This window comes from Leucoraja erinacea, chromosome 7, assembly GCF_028641065.1.
Source record: "Leucoraja erinacea ecotype New England chromosome 7, Leri_hhj_1, whole genome shotgun sequence".
Classification (NCBI taxonomy): Eukaryota; Metazoa; Chordata; class Chondrichthyes; order Rajiformes; family Rajidae; genus Leucoraja; species Leucoraja erinaceus.
In genome coordinates this window covers 50236381-50254418 of record NC_073383.1, presented here as the reverse complement: position 1 = coordinate 50254418, position 18038 = coordinate 50236381, and the positions used below count along the sequence as shown (strand labels likewise).

General features: G+C 42.2%; 1 protein-coding gene across 1 annotated transcript in view; it reads right to left on the bottom strand.

Annotated features, from left to right (window-relative positions):
* vps8 (VPS8 subunit of CORVET complex) overlaps positions 1 to 18038 on the bottom strand; it is a 434442-nt gene that overhangs the window by 178077 nt on the left and 238327 nt on the right. The gene's annotated exons all lie outside the window — the stretch shown is intronic.

Genomic DNA, 18038 nt, shown 5'->3' with positions numbered 1-18038 from the left:
TCCAGTTTCCCCCCCTTATACTTTAAATCCAAAGAAGGGTTTTGACCCAAAAAGTTACCCTTCCTTTTTCTCGAGAGATGCTGTCTGACCTGCTGACTTACTCTGGCATTTTGTGTCTATCTTCGGAATAAACCAGCATCTACAGTTTCTTCCTTCACATGGTTACAGTTTACTGTCAGAAGGCAGAAAAGATGAATGGAGAGATTCACAGAACTGCAGTGTTTGCACAGTAAAGTAAGGCTGGAATTGAATGTAGCAACATGGGGTAACTGAATGTGGCATCCTGGAATGCAATTTCATTGACATGGGTAAGAACATGGTTAATAGAAGACCAGGGTTTTGAAGCAGATAAATGCAAGGAACATTATTGAATGAGAAATTATTCAGGAAATAGGTCAGGATAGTATTTTAGAAATGTAGCTTTAATTTGATGAACTATACTCCAAGAAATAAAGTCTTAGCCTGGCCTACCTCTCCTGTAACTCAGTAGTAGCCACTGTAACTCTGCCACAGAAGGTAGTTGAGGCCAGTTCAATGGCTATATTTAAGAGGAAGTTAGATGTGGCCCTTGTGGCTAAAGGTGTCAGGGGGTATGGAGAGAAGGCAGGTACAGGATACTGAGTTGGATGATCAGCCATGATCATATTGAATGGCGTTGCAGGCTCGAAGGGCCGGATGGCCTACTCCTGCACCTATTTTCTATGTTTCTATGTTTCTAGTCCTCGAATCCTGTCAACATCTTTGTATAACCTCTCTGCACTCTTTCCTGCTGTATGGCATCTTTCCTATAGCAAAATGCTCAAAACGGAACATAATACTCCAAGTGTGGTCTCACCAATGTTTTGCCAACTGTAACATGTCCCAACTTGCAAACTCAATTCCCTGCCTGATGATGACAAAATCATTTTTCAAGACTATATCAACCTGTGAAACCATGTTAAGAAAACTACACACTTGTACTACTGTAATCATCTACTCTACAACACTCCCCAGGGTCCTATCGTTTACTGTGTAGGTCGCCGTGGTTTGATTTTCCAAGATGCAATACCTCACACATTTCTGAATTAAACTCCATTAGTCATTCCACAGCCCACTCACCCAGCTGATCAAGATCTCGCTACATTTCTTGATAACAATCTTCACTGACTACAATACCACCTATTTAAATATCATCTGCAAATTTACTAAACACGCCTTGTACTTTCTCATCCAAGTCATTGATATAGAGGACACAAAGTAATGGGCTCAGCACCGATCCCCGAGGCATTCCATTAGTCACTTTGTTATGGTTGATGTTACAGCTATCGCGCTGTATTCATTGAGACAGGTCACTTTATTTTTCATGGGACTAGAACAATGGAGGTTACTTTGAAGCACGTGGTGACAATGGACTGTTGAAATATGAGATTGAAGATATCGGCAAGGATTGTGGCTGGTTGATCGATTCATGATTTCAGAAACCGTCCACACACTGGCCCTATCCCCGAACTCTATCTCCGTTACATTAATGACTGCATCGGTGCTACCTCCTACACCAGTGCAAAACTCATGGACTTCATCAGCTTCACCAATTTCCATCCTGCATTCAAATTTACTTGGACCATCTCTGACACCTCCCTCCCCTTTCTTGATCTAAGTCTCCATCACAAGAAATAGACTGTTAACTGACGTCTATTACAAACCCACTGACTCCCACAACTGTCTCGGCTACACTTCTTCCCACCATGCTTCCTGCAAAGACTCTATCCCCTACTCCCAATTCCTTCATCTATGCCGCATTCTTCAGGGAACGGGGGTTCCCCTCTCCCAACATAGATGAGGTCCTCACTCGTGTCTCCTCGGTACCCTGCAGCTTTGCCCTTGCTCCCCCTCCCCCTAGTCACAACAGAGACAGTCCCCCCTAGTCCTTACCTTCCACCCCATTAGCCGTCGCATACAACATATAATCCGCTAAAATTTCCGCCAGCTCCAACAGGATCCGCCACGAGCCACATTATCCCATCTCCACCCCTTTCCGCCTTCCGCAGAGACCGTTCCCGCTGCAGCTCCCTGGTTGACTCATCCCTTCTCAACCAAACCACCCCCTCCCCTGGTACCTTCCCCTGTAACCGCAGAAGATGCAACACCTGTCTGGAGAGAAGAAATGGGTGACGTTTCGGGTTGAGACTTTGTTCTTTGAGCTGACCATCACATGCCAGTCGTGTCCTACGCAGATAGGCAATATCGATGTAAAACCTACAAGTTCCCAGGTCTTGACGGTAGGATGACATTCTGATCTAAGTCTGCTTGGTCTCTCCATGACGATTCAATTTTTCAGATCCTGAACTGTACATTGAGTAGAATGTGACCTTGTGTAGTTTATTTTAATGAGGTATTGTTGTTATACATCAGGTACCAACAGACGAGATCAAGCGAGTCCTTGGCCCTGTGACAAGGGGGATCTAAGATGACTGCACATCAGCCTTGCTGCATGTGTATGAACACACAGGAAAATACGTCCTTGTTCAATAACCATATAACAACCATATAACAATTACAGCACGGAAACAGGCCATCTCTACCCTTCTAGTCCGTGCCGAACACGTATTCTCTCCTAGTCCCATATACCTGCGCTCAGACCATAACCCTCCATTCCTTTCTCGTCCATATAACTATCCAATTTATTTTTAAATGATAAAAACGAACCTGCCCCCACCACCTTCACTGGAAGCTCATTCCACACAGCCACCACTCTCTGAGTAAAGAAGTTCCCCCTCATGTTACCCCTAAACTTTTGTCCCTTAATTCTCAAGTCATGTCCCCTTGTTTGCATCTTCCCTCCTCTCAGTGGGAAAAGCTTATCCACGTCAACTCTGTCTATCACTCTCATCATTTTAAAGACCTCTATCAAGTCCCCCCTTAACCTTCTGCGCTCCAAAGAATAAAGCCCTAACTTGTTCAACCTTTCTCTGTAACTTAGTTGCTGAAATCCAGGCAACATTCTAGTAAATCTCCTCTGTACTCTCTCTATTTTGTTGACATCCTTCCTATAATTAGGCGACCAAAATTGCACCCCATACTCCAGAATTGGCCTCACCAATGCCTTGTACAATTTTAACATTACATCCTAACTTCTATACTCAATGCTCTGATTTATAAAGGCCAGCACACCAAAAACTTTCTTTGCCACCCTATCTACATGAGATTCCACTTTCAGGGAACTGTGCACAGTTATTCCCAGATCCCTCTGTTCACCTGCATTCTTCAATTCCCTACCTTTACCATGTACCTATTTTGATTTGTCCTGCCAAGATGTAGCACCTCACACTTATCAGCATTAAACTCCATCTGCCATCTTTCAGTCCACTCTTCCAACTGGCATAAATCTCTCTGTAGACTTTGAAAATCTACTTCATTATCCACAACCCCTCCTATCTTAGTATCATCTGCATACTTACTAATCCAATTTACCACACCATCATCCAGATCATTGATGTACATGACAAACAACAGTGGACCCAACACAGATCCCTGTGGCACCCCACTAGTCACTGGCCTCCAACCTGACAAACACCCATCCACCATTACTCTCTGGCATCTCCCATTCAGCCACTGTTGAATCCATCTTGCTACTCCATCATTAATACCCAACAATTGAACCTTCTTAACCAACCTTCCGTGAGGAACCTTGTCAAAGGCCTTACTGAAGTCCATATATACAACATCCACTGCTTTACCCTCATCAATTTCCCCAGTAACCTCTTCAAAAAATTCAAGAAGATTAGTCAAACATGACCTTCCAGGCACAAATCCATGTTGACTGTTCCTAATCAGACCCTGTTTATCCAGATGCTTATATATATTATCTCTAAGTATCCTTTCCATTAATTTGCCCACCACTGACGTCAAACTAACAGGTCTATAATTGCTAGGTTTACTCTTGGACCCCTTTTTAAACAATGGAACAACATGCGCAGTACGCCAATCCTCCGGCACTATTCCCATTTCTAATGACATTTGAAATATTTCTGTCATAGCCCCTGCTATTTCTACACTAACTTCCCTCAATGTCCTAGGGAATATCTCCTCTTTGCCTCCTCAATGCCTCCTCTTTTCTTCTCCCTAACCTATTCTCTTTGCCTCTTCGCTTCAGTCCTCCCAGTCCTTAACTCTCTTCATTTTCAGCATACATTGACCTCTTTCCACCCACCCTCAGCACATTCCTGCCTCAAATGCATGTAGACCCTTCCTTCTCTGTTGCACCCCTTCATCCACACTGATGTTTTTTGTCTCAGTTTTGCAGAGTTTTGGCCCTTGTTCAATCTTAGAGCAGGAGGTACATCATTCTTCCTTAAATCAAGAAACACTAAAGTTACCTACGTTCCTTTTGCACTTTAATAACATAAAACAACATTATTGTTGGTTAGCATGACAGCACATCATATTTTGGAAGCTGTTAACTGAGATTTTAAGTCAATAGGACTTTCAACCAAAAATATCATGGACAGCCTCAATGTGGCCTGCATGTGGTTTAAGTGGGCATTTGCAGGCGCCACCAACCCTGCCAATGATGACAAACTACATTACACTCTGCCTGAGATTTACAAGATCCACGGCAGCAAATTTAATTTGTCATTTTACTTCGGAGTCATGTGAGTGACTACGTGAAGACCCCGCCAGTACGCATGCGTGTCATATTGTCTATCGCATTGCGTTACGACTGGCAGTGTGGACGTGATTCCCCTGTCAGCAACAGACCTGAGGTTTAAATCTTCTTGCAGGAACCTCTACTTAGAGGTCCTGCTAAAAGTCCGGGGCTAAGTCGGGACAGAGGGGAGACACCAGTCACGAACTTCAGGGAACCCCGGTCACGGTTAATTCCGCTCACGGACCTAGGCACTCGGAAGACCGCGGAATGCGGGTAGCGAGCGACGGTGAATTCACCTTTGAGCCGCTGGCGGTAGAACCAGCGGCTTCATATTGGTGGAGAACCCGCTCAGGAGACCGTGAAATACGGGGAGCGGGCGGCAGTGGATTCGCTTTGGAGCCGCTGGCGGTAGAGCCAACGGCATCATATTGGTGCCGGTGACCCCTGGAGAACCCGCTAGAGTGCGGGATGCAGGGAGCAGGCGGCGGGGGGGTGGGGGGGGGGAAGCCCCGACTGGAGAATATCGCGGAGAAGCCCTGCTATCAGGGACCGCGGAGAAAAAGCTCGGGGGAGAAAAAAACGCATGGAAGCCTTTCTACAAGGACCACAGAGGGAACCCCAGCTGTAACAAACTACGACCACAAGACCAGGCTCGGGGGGAGCATTGCCCCGCAGCAGAAGGTTTAAAAAGGACATGCAGTTAAATTCCTTACTCGAAGGTCGTTTTGTGCTATTTTGTGAGATTATGTTACAGGAATGGACCGCCTCCAGACTGACTGCAGAGGACCGCGGAATTGCGGGCAGTCAGCAGCGGTAGACTGCACCTGGATCGCTATTCATCAGCAGTCTCCGATCTGGCACCTGCACAGTCCGAATCGACACCACAGACTGGTGGGAAGGCCAAGCAGAAGTCGGACAGGCCGAAGACTCGGACGAGTCGGGCTGTGAAAAATCACCGCCGGTGAGAGCAACTGTGGAGCGGTTGATGGAGCAGAAGCTCCAATGTGACATGCTCCGGTATATGGAGTCTAGTACCATGGGTCCTAGGACGCCCATGGCAGCACCTTATTGAGGGCTGCATAATGCATTTCCCTCGACAGAGGGGAGCATTAGGAGTCACTTCTGGGCTGACTCTGAAGACGGGGGTTTGGCTGAAGATACCACAAGTGTGCAGGGGGTGCAGGAACAACACTACCAGCAGCAGGAGATCGACGAGTGGCCGTCGGGTTCAGGAAGGCCACATCATCACGCGACCTCACATCTTCGGTGGCAGCACCCCTACGCACCCACCAGCAAACAACGATGAATTGAAGCTGGTGAAAGCTTGAAGGCCGTACAACCAGGACAAAGGTATTTTTTAGGCCACAGCCCAGAATGGCCTTCCTGAAAGATGCGCCAACCCCGTACTCGAGCTCCTCTACCTCCCAGGAGCAGGTGCAAAATCATGCACATATGTTTGAGCATGTGCAGTATAGACTTTTCTGAGTAACTTCCATGTGATCATTTCCGCTCACAGGGTTGAAGATATTTGAAATTTAACTGGATGAGGCAATGATAGCCCATTTTGCAACGCACTGAGTGTAACTCCAGTTTCCAGATTATTTACCAAATCACTACAGCTCCTGGGCCGGGTTGCATAAGTCCTCCCATACGGATAAAGGTATGGAACCACATTGATAATGTCTCCTGTCACGGATACAAGTTGGTAATATTAAACTGGTTTGAAAATTTACACTGGTTTGGGATAACATAAGATTAGTTTATGCTGCACACAGGTATGGTTGGAGTTGCCTTTCAAGGCAGGCTCATCAGAATGGGATGTGGACTGATCATTATCAACAGCCTCAACCCGCATGTGCAGTATAGACTTTTCTGAGTAACTTCCATGTGATCATTTCCGCTCACTGGGTTGAAGATATTTGAAATTTAACTGGATGAGGCAATGATACACTCAGTGCGTTGCAAAATGGGCTAACTCCAGTTTCCAGATTATTTACCAAATCACTACAATTAGTGCTTCGACTGCACAGAGCTAACAAATAAGTGGCAAGGCCAATCTGGATAATATTGAACATACTGTATTTTACTAAATTAGCCTTATCAGCAACAGAGCTATATTTGAGAAATGGGTTCACACCCGTCCAGTTAAATTTAAATTAAGTTGATACCAACTGAAACTATTGATTATTGGGATACAATCATACATTTATTTGTCTGGGATCAGCTCAGAGACAAAAAATTAGACCTCTGCTATTTTTAGCTGAAACTATCAAAGTCAAAATGATGGACAGCTTTGCTCCACTAAAACCTCTCATCCGTAAATTTTCAGTCATTTCCAAACTGATGCTATTGCCCAAAGATGGGTAATTTACTAATACCATCTCTAGTTACGGAGGCAGATGGGATTAGCATGAGTTATCAAGTGTTCAGTCACGGTATCAACTGCCAATGGACACCAGGTGCATTCTGTGCATTATAGGGTGTGCGGATATGCATAAACTGCATTCACAAGTCCAAGGTGATACACTTTGGTGGTGGTATATGTTAATCACAAAGGTACAATCAAATCAAAGTATCCGGTGATAGTTTTACCAAACCACATTTAGCACTGGTGTATTATTATGCAAAATCAATGACAACACAGAATGAATGTGTGATCACAAAGTATTTAATGACATTGTGGATCAATAGAACACTGAGTATTGAGATGCTTGCATCCAGGCTCAATCAACAGTGAACGAGGTGTATTAGTGGCGAAGGGTGCATTCTCGCTACACTAGGGAGGAATGTTCTTTTATGTCTTCCTCCATTTGGCCTCAATAGACGGGTCTTGTAAAATTCAGCAAGATTCTCGCTTCCGGATTTTCATAGTGCCTGCCTGGGTTATATACCTATGGCTCCCGCTGAGGCGAAGAATGAGCATAAACCTTACATGGTTATTTCCGGATAAAAAAGATGCTAGTTCAGTTGTGATGTCAAAACCATCCTCCGCATGATATAATCAATTCATAGACTTACAGACTCTGAGAGATCGTTCCTGCGGCTCGGGTTGTCAAATCATAAGCATCAGGAGTGCTCACTACAGATAGCAGGGATAGCACCAAATAGCAGCAATCTGCATAGGAGAAGGGAAGCAATGTTTATGCTTCCTTACGTTTAACACGGCACAGATGACTGACACATTGAAATTCAGTTTTATGGGATTATAACATTAAGTTAATATTCCATTACTGTGCCTGAAGTACCTCCTCATCATTTGGCTGCGGAGAACATAAACCACTCTGTCCGGTCTCACCCTCTGACATCTAGAATATGAAGGTATCGTCAACTTAAAACCTCCCAGGCATAGGGACACAGAGATATGGGTTGTTAACATTGTACTACGCCACTTCGCCAATGGGCACCAGCAACATCCCTGTCCATGGTCATACTCACGTACTAGTGATTATGCCATGGCACAGACTACAGCGCTACGGGTCCAGTCTTTGCTACAATGGATAGGATGATCATATCTGCGGGCTATAATAACATGTTTTGTTTATGATTAGTCAAGCAGATTAGACAGGGACACAAGACCAAACTAGATGTTGCATATCCCATGGACCTTGGGTTGCATGTGATCACGCATCTACACTAGTATGACAAGGTTGCAAAGAGCATTATAGGCTCTGACAGCAATATTGTTAGTTACATAAAACCTCGTTAGAAGGAATCACTACGAACCTTCTCCAGATGGTTATATGGGTCTGGCATATACAGGAATATACATTAACATTGAGTCTCACTCCACCAGGACCGCTATACCTCAGCAGGACCACATCCTAGCGGTTGCAGGATGGTCAAACTATTAATCTGTCCAAATATTCAGAATAAACCTATTGCCAGATCAGGGGTATTTGCCAACTCTATGTTAGGTATGGTTCATACTTCCTCCAGGTTGAGGGAGGTTAATATTGCCACTATTGTTCATTAATAGCATCAACATGTCTATATCTATGTCATGTCTGAATGCATTCTTAATGTTCACTCATCATTGGCCTACTGATGCAGTGTATGACGCCTGGGCTCGGTTCCACGGCATGAAATCACAGAGCTTTAAAATCTTCACGTAGTCACTCACGTGACTCCGAAGTAAAATAGTAATATTAAACGAGAACTTACCCGTTTGAAGTTTGATGTTTATTTTATGAGGAGTAATGTTGAGGGATTACGTGCCCTCCACGCCCACCCTCGATCATAAAGTTCAACTGGTATCCTATCTCTCTAATCTTACTATGTTCAGTTCATTTACTGTTGTCTGTGATTTCACACCGCTGCTTTGAAGATTGACACACATGCGTACAGGCGGGGTCTTCACGTAATCCCTCAACGTTACTCCTCATAAAATAAAGGTCAAAATTCAAACTGGTAAGTTCTCATTTAATCTTACTATTATGTTTCCTTACCAGTTCTGAAACAAGATAGAAAATAGGTGCAGGAGTAGGCCTTTCAGCCCTTCGAGTCAGCACCGCCATTCAATATGATCACGGCCGATCATCCAGAATCGGTACCCCGTTCCTGCCTTCTCCCCATATCCCTTGATTCCATTAGCCCCAAGAGCCACATCCAACTCTCTCTTGATAACGCTAGAAATGGGTTGAATGGCATCTTATGCTGATGCCATCACTTCTTTCAATTGTTCCAGAAAAAAACAAAATAAACAGAGCTTTCCCTGTTCTTTCCTCCTCCCATGACTAGTCAGTTATTTCTTTGACAGCAAAACTCTCAGGAGGGTTTCCCTTAAAAGTCTGAGAAAAGGAAGCATTCAGCCAAAAAGCCACTTTGTGCACTCTTTAGCATGGCTGATTGGGAGAGTGGGAGCAGTCAACTGATGCAAGTTTGGATTAAACATACTTGATAAGAACCACATAGTGATATAATCTACTGAATAGTGGACTGGTTCACAAATCACTAGTTAATCACTAGTTTCCGTTACATGGAGATTAAAAAAAAAAAGATCCATCTTGCCTCTTCACATTTCATTTATTGTTTGAATTCTTTAAACTCAGTCCCTTGAAATGGCATTGTGCCCAATTGTTTATAAACACAATTTATTTTCAATTACACCTCTCCGATTCTTTGAGGCCTATTAATACTTTGTACTTGTTAAATGCCAGATTGTGATTTCATGTGCAGATCATTTCATGATGCATTTTAAGACATTAGATTCAAAGACCAAAATAATATTTGCCAGAGCATCATATATTTGGGTTTAAAATTAAATTATGAAAATATTATGCATGACTTGAAATTCTTGCATTTATTACACTGCTAAGAGTAATTAACAGTCACAGAGTCAAAGAGTAATGCTGCACAGAAACAGGCCCTTTGGGCCAACTCGACAATGCCTACCAAGATGCTCGATCTAAGCTCGTTCCTCTAAAAGTTTCCTTTCAAAGAACCTATCCAAATGTATTTTAAATGTTATTATTGTATCTCCCTCAAGGCACTTCTATATAAGCAACGTATGTACAAGCCACTTCTGCCAGCTTGTTTCATTTTCATACGACCCTTTATGTGAAAAGGTTGCCCCTCAGGTTCCAATTAAATCTTTCCCCCCTCAACATATTCCTGCACCTTCTATTCCTTGATTTTCCTATCCTAAGAGAAAATAGACTGTGCATGCACCCTATGCGTGATTTAATCTCGTGATCTAATACACCTTCATCAAATCACTTCTCAGTCTCCTACGCTCCAAGAAATGAAGTCCCAGCTTGCTTAACCTCTCCCTAAACTCAGGCCTTCACTTCCCGACAACATTCTTCCAAATCTTCTTTGCAATCTTTCCAGCTTATAAATTCCAAAAATGTATACTCGCGTTAAAAGACATGCAAAACATATTAACAATGGTTTTCACTTATTTACATTTTTCAGCTATTCCTAAATATGTCTAATCAAAGGAATTTTGGCACAGTAAAAACACCTTTTAACTTTAGTTTAGAGCGTTTACTGTGGAAACATGCCCTTCGGCCCACCGAGTCTGCACCGACCAGCAATCACCTGTACACTAGTTCTATCCAACACACAAGGGGCAATTTACAGAAACCAATTAACCTACAAATCCTGAGGAAACCCACAGAGAGAACGTAGAACCTCCCTACAGACACCACCGTAATCAGGATCAAACCCAGGCTTCTAGTGCTGTCAGGCAGCAACTCTACCATTGTGCCGCTCTAAGAATTTTTTGAGACAAAAATCTGATTTCAAGAATAACAGATTTTAAAGGTTATGCACAGCAGACAATAGAAACCAACTCGCACTTCTCGCAGTATAAGTTGTAAGAGGGCCAACACATTTATGGTGATAAGACCTTGAGGAGATTGGGAACTATAACAAGTTACTGCAGCCACAGATCTCCATTCAAACTAATAATGAACTAACCTCCACAATTCTCTGTGGTAGAGAATTCAAGAGATTCACTATCCTCTATGATAAAATAACTTCCACCCACCTCACTTTTAAATGACTGGCTCCTTACCCTGACCCTATATCCCCTTATCCGAGATTCTCCCACGTCAAAACATCTAGAAATCTATTCACGTACCTGCCTGAAGTATGCAATTCTAATGTCACAATAGAACACCATTGTTCAGCTGATTGAGTTTTAGTATTTCAGTGGAGAGAATTATGAAGAACAGGACTACAGTTACATAAGTAATTAACTTTTTGCGTGAAAACTTATTTTAATGCTTCCAGCAGGAGGTATAGGATGGGAAAATGTACTAAATTAATAGATTAACCTGTCAAAAGCCTGGGTTCACTTCACTTAAGTAGTTTCATTTTACTGCATATTTAAATTGTCAGAGTTCACGTGAAGATTGCATCATTAACATTCCATAATGAAAAGTATTGTACTTCAAAACAACATTTCTGTTTAACTGGATTTAAACCATGCCAATTTGTTTCTTAAGCTATTCAATTAATGTTGGCAGTGTTCCTTCAAAATAGTATTCTAAGAATACAATGAAAAGATACTGCAATGTTTGCAAATCGTTTCCAGGGAATTGCTGTAGCTTCTGTAATTTTACAGAGTCACTTTAATGGTTCTCAAAATGTTTTGTTTGGATAAGCTACCTCTGGCTTCTCTCACACACCGCTCACCATCAATTGTGTTCACGTTCTCTAATTGGAAATGCTTTTTCCAACTTAAAACCGTATAATTAGGCAGGAAATAACAAACCTCTTTTAATCTCCCGATACACACAAGATGAAACTGCAGTTTACTATGTGCAAGGACATCAAAACTGAGGCCCTCGCCACAGATTTTCCAGAAACTTAGAACATAGATCTGTACGGCACAGGAATGGGTGCTTCGGCTCACACCATGAGGTACATTCCCAGGTGAAGGCCAGGTCCACTACATACAAGTCAAATGATCCCGAGCAGTACAAGAAAGCTCACTATGATCTTAGCAAAGCCATCAAGAGTGCCAAGAGGCAATACCGGCATAAACTTTAGTACCAGTACAATCATTCGAACACCCGCAGAATGTAGCAAGGTCTAAATACTATAACTGGCTGCAAGGCAAAGTCAGGCAACATCACTGGTGATAGTGCAGCCCTACCTGCTGAACTTAATGCATTCTATGTTCACTTTAAGCAGAAGGCCAATGGGGTGATGACATCTGTCCAATCAGACTCAAGTGCGCCTATTCCCAGGGTCATTGTTACAGAAGTTAGATCGGCCTTCCTGGGGGTGAACTCATGGAAAGCAACGGGCCAGGATGGACTCACTGGCCATGTCCTTATGAATTGTGCAGTCCAACTAGCAGGAGTATTCACGGACATATTTAATCTCTTCCTACTCTGTTCTGACCCACCTGCTTCAAGAAGACCATTCCGGTGCCAAAGAAAAGCAAGATCTCATGCCTTAACTACCGTCCAGTGGCCTTGACATTCACCATTATAGATTGCTGAGGTTGGTTACAGAACATACAGTCTACCAAACAACCTTGACCCACTGCAGTTCACCTACTGCCACAATAGGTCCATGGCTGATGCCACCCCCCTGGCCTTACACTCATTCCTAGAACACCTGGATAAGAGAGACACCTATATCAGACACCTATTCATGGACTACTGGTCTGCATTCAAATCCATTATCCCATCCAAGCTCATCTCCAAACTCATAGAATGGATTCAGCACTCATCTCTGCAACTGGATCCTCAACTTCTTGACACAATCAGTAAGGATATCATTCTCTGCGATAATGCTCAACACTGGTGCGCCACGAGGATGTGTTCTCAGCCCCCTTCTTTACTCTTTATACACCCACAAATGCACAGCCAAATACAAATCCAACTCAATCTACAAATTTGTGGCACTACCACCATGGTTGACCAGATATCTAATAATCACGAGACGGAGTGCAGGATGGAAATAGAGAACTTTGATACCAGGTATCAAGACACCAATCTTTCTCCCAATGTCAGCAAGACATAGGAGACAGTGGTGAGGTAGTACACATACCCTGATATACATTGATGACGCCAAAGTAGAGATGGTTGAAAGCTTCAAGTTTCTAGAAGTAAATATCACTAGCAACTTGTCCTGGACTAGCAACTAGAGAGCAGTCTTGAGCTACCTTCTACATCCTTGGAGACCCTCAAACTATCTTTAATTAGAATTTACTGGACTTTATCTTGCACTAAACATGATTCCCATTATCCTATATCTGTACATTGTGGATGGCTTGGTTGTAATCATGTATAGTCTTTCCCCTGACTGGATAGCATGCAACAAAAAAGCTTTTCACTGTACCTTGCTACACGTGACAATAAACTAAACTATGTTACCTCGACTACCTATAACTACATGGCGACCCCACTACCACTGCACTACGAGTTCAAAAGAAATATGCCAACCAATTTTTACTTGCGGAAAAATTTTCAGCATATTGAAAAAATTTCCTCAACCAAACTGAGGCCGAGAGTATGCGGGAACTTCTCTCGAGCATGAAGGAGAGTTACAGTGACCTCCTAGGTGTCGACCATGCTGCGAGTTTGTGGCAAGCGCAAACTCTTCTAAACTCGCAAATTAGGTCGCCATTGTGGGATAGGCCCTTAACATTTCAAGTCAATACACTATTAATGACAGGAGCAAATTAATCCCATTCCTGCAGAGGTAAAAACAACGTGCTACATAATTTGTGGATTTTGAAGCTTTAATTGAAGGCTTTTGTGTCATTACTGAGAATCTGTGACACAATAAGCAAACTCCTACATCTTTCACAGCTGAATAAAAATGACAAGCATTGAAATGAGGCGACATTATTAATTTTACAGATCCATGAGGAATACATATTGACAAGAAACACTGTAGTTCCAACCCTAAAAAAATGCTCATGTTTAATCTTTGTGATTTAGTTTGACAAGTGTTAGTAATTCCCACAGTCACATCATTATGAGAATCTTAACAAATTGCAAACAAGACGTGGAGCAAATCTAAAATCTCATTTACAACAATCATTAGTTCCTGGCACAGCTCTGCCAACTTCCCCATAGATCTGCAGATGTTTAGTGTGTCAAATCATTCCAGTGTAGAAATAAAATTCCAGCTGACTGCATGAAGATGGTGGTGTGAAATGTTAATGCTGCAAAATATTTACTCAAGGTCTTGAATGGCAAGTGTCACGGCCAACAGGCTGTAACTGATGAACAGTGTTTGTTTATCAGGCTTGGGTTGAAATGTTATGGTTATTTTTGTTTGTTTCGGTTATTGTCATGTGTACTGAGGTACAGTGAAAAGCTTTTGTTGCGTGCCATCCAGTCAGCAGAGAGACAATACATGGTTTTGAACTCAAACTTGGAATAGAGATTGATCAGCTTCATTTGATGATTCCCCCAAAATCTTTAGTGTCATACATACACCCCATGATGATCCTGACAAGGGTTGAGTTATACGGTCAGCTCAAGAATCAGACTTGACACAGAGAAAGCTAGAGAAATCAAAAAAGCATCCCCATGCTGAAGTATGACCAGCTAGTGTGTATTGTTGTCAAAAAGAAACTGCTGCAGGTCGAACAACTTCTGATGAGGCAAATAGATGGTTGATTTTTCGAGTCGGAGTGTATTATTCTTCCTCATAACAATCTACATTTTCGAACCTCAACTCCATCCTTCACCAACAATATCTGAAACTGTACTCAATTTTTGGTGTTGTAGTTATCTGCAGCATAGTCTTTGATGCAACCAAACACCATCAGGGGCATTGATGAAAATTCTATGAGATGAGATCAATGGCCAACATCTAATACAACTGCAACATGACTTTGCAACTTCCATACTCAATATTCTGACTGAAGGTCAATGTGCCAAAAGCCTTTTTGACCACCTTATCTACCTGCGGCTCGACCTTCAAAGAACCATGCACCTGCACTCTTAGATCCCTCTGCTCTCCAACACTCCCCAGAGGCCTACCATTCACTGCGTAGATCCTGCCCTTGTTAGACGTCCCAAAATGCAACACCTCACACTTCTCTGAAATAAATTCTATCAACCATTCCTCAGCCCATCTGGCCAATCGATTCTGATCCTGCTGCAATCTTTCAAAACCATCTTCACTATCTGCAAAATCATCCACTTTTGTATCATCAGCAAACTTTCTAATCTTGCCCTGTATGTTCTCATCCAAATAATTAATGTAGATGTCAAACAGTAACTGGCCCAGCACCGAACCCTGAGGCACACCACTTGTCACAGGCCTCCATTCTGAGAAGCAACCTTCCACCATCACCCTCTGCTTCTTTCCATGAAGCTAATTTGCCATCCATTCAGCTATTTCTCCTTGGATCCCATGCAATCTAACCTTCCAGAGCAGCCTACCATGCGGAACAAGTTCATTGAGTGTTATGCTATAGGAACTCCATAAAGTGCTGTTTCATACTTCAAAATTCAAATGCAGAATGGATTAACACTCTGCTGGGTACCTCCGTTCAGACCACAAAAGTGATTCTGAGCTTTCAGTCCCCTTACTTTCATTCTACACCTTGCCCTGACCTTTTTGACATTGGCTTCTGTGAACTGCAGCATACATTAATGCACACAGCATCAATTCCCACATCAGATTTATAGCAGCCAGAGGGCCAACAATATCGAACATCATAAAGAAGATGAGTTATCACTATTATTAGAAATCTTTTATTAGAAACAACTCTCTATTTTCAGTATTTTAAGTTTGATATTGCCTGATACAGAGCAGAACATCTATTACTGCCCTACATATGATACAAACAGTGGGTGCATAATGTTAAAAGAAACGGACATGTCTCAAGAACACAAATAAATGAGCAATTGCTTATTTTATGCTCATTTTCAATCACACCACAATTGGCCATTTCCTCACCTTAATGTTTGAAAGGCACAAATCTGCAATATCAAACTTAAAATACTGAAAACAGAGAGTTGTTTGAGTCAACAGAAAACTGTACCATCTCTACAATGTTGTTCATACTTTGCATCAATACCAAAATGTCCTTCAAAAATTGACAGTCTGACAGAATGAGTAATTTACTAACTTTTCAGCACCATGTGCCCTTTGGTATTGAAATCTGTAACTATTTTCCAGTTTAATATTCTGTGAACTGCAGCATACATTAATGCACACAGCACACAGCATCAATTCCCACATCAGATTTATAGCAACCAGAGGGCCAACAATATCGAACATCACTCATAAAGAAGATGAGTTATCACTTTTATTAGAAATCTAAAGAATTCTTTACTGTAATTTTAAAAATCAATTTATGAAACTAAACACAGTATGCTGTCTTTAATTTTGTATAAGAAAGGTTTGTCAGAAATAAATAGTTCTCATTAAAAACAGTTGCACATGGCAATATAACATAACAAGAACAATGCCTTCAAAGGGAAATCTTCAATAGCTTAATTTAAGAGATGAGTATATCCCACATAATAAATAGTCACTCATCCTATCACTTTAAACTAACATTTTCTCTTTCGCAGTTCTGTGGAGGGTCTTCGACCTAAAATTCAGTTTCTCCTTCCACAAATGCTTCCTAACCTGCTGAGTGTTTCTCACATTTTCTATTTCTGATTTGCAGTTTCTTGATTCCCACATAAATGTTTGACACTCTTAATCCAGAAGTTTTGCTACTCAATATCATTGTCATGTTGTAAACTATTACTTTTTTTTGCACAATCACCTGTGTATTTATGTGTTTGCATTTTGGAGTAGGTTTACAGATCATTTAAATAAACATATGCACAGTCTGTGGTCAGGTTAAGCCCCAGTTGCAATTTCAGTACTTTCTTGTGCAAACTGAGCTTTTGCTGCCCACCCACCTCAACAAGAGCTATCACATTATTTTATATTTTCATGCCTTTTTAAAAAAAACTGAAAATGAGATCAAGGCATGCTCCTATCAAGGCATTCAGTTGCCTGTGACTAATCACCTAAGAGAAATTTAAAACAGTCACAAACCAAATATTCCTGTTAAATAACTAAAATACCCAGTCTCTACCCATGTTATTACTACAGATCAGAGACATCTGCATAAGTGTGGACATCACAATCTTGCTGGGCCAACTTTGCTGGCAATTTCCTGGCTGTTCTCTGATACTGGACTCATCACAGTCCAAAGTAGAGTAGGTGCCTGCTGATATTGCAGCTCCTGGAGTCTGGCCCCTTACACTGGATCCACCAGCTTATTCATATGAACGGGAACTATAGAGGGCTACAGATATGGAAAGGTAGGAATAATGTTTTTTTTTACATTAGTCACATTTGTTTAATGATTTTAATTATGAAATGATATTTTTACTTGACTTTATTATTTTCCTTAAAAGTAACATTAAAAAAAAAATCATTTTTACATGTTAGAAACATTGGAAGCCTTCCCCACTTTGACAGATGGGAAAGCCAAGGGCAGAGCCAGGGGTTTCCTGGCTGTGAATAGACACAAAAAGCTGGAGTAACTCAGCAGGACAGGCAGCATCTCTGGAGAGAAGTAATGGGTGACATTTCGGGTCGAGACCCTTCTTCAGACTGGTTAGGGTTAAGGGAAACAAGAAATATAGACGGTGATGTGGAGAGATAAAGAACAATGAATGAAAGATAGGTTCAGGCAGGGTGAGTGAAAGTGTTCCGCGAAACGATTGCCCAGTCTGCGTTTCGCCCAGGTACCTACCCCTGCAACCGCTGATGCAACACCTGTCGCTATACCTCCTCCCTCGACTGTTCAGGACCATGACAGTCCTTTGAGGTTAGGCAGAGGTTCACTTGTACCTCCTCCAACCTCATCTACTGTATCCATTGTTCAAGATGTGGACTCTTATACATCGGCGAGACCAGACGCAGACTGGGCGATCGTTTCACGGAACACCTTCGCTCAGCCCACCTGAACCTACCTGAT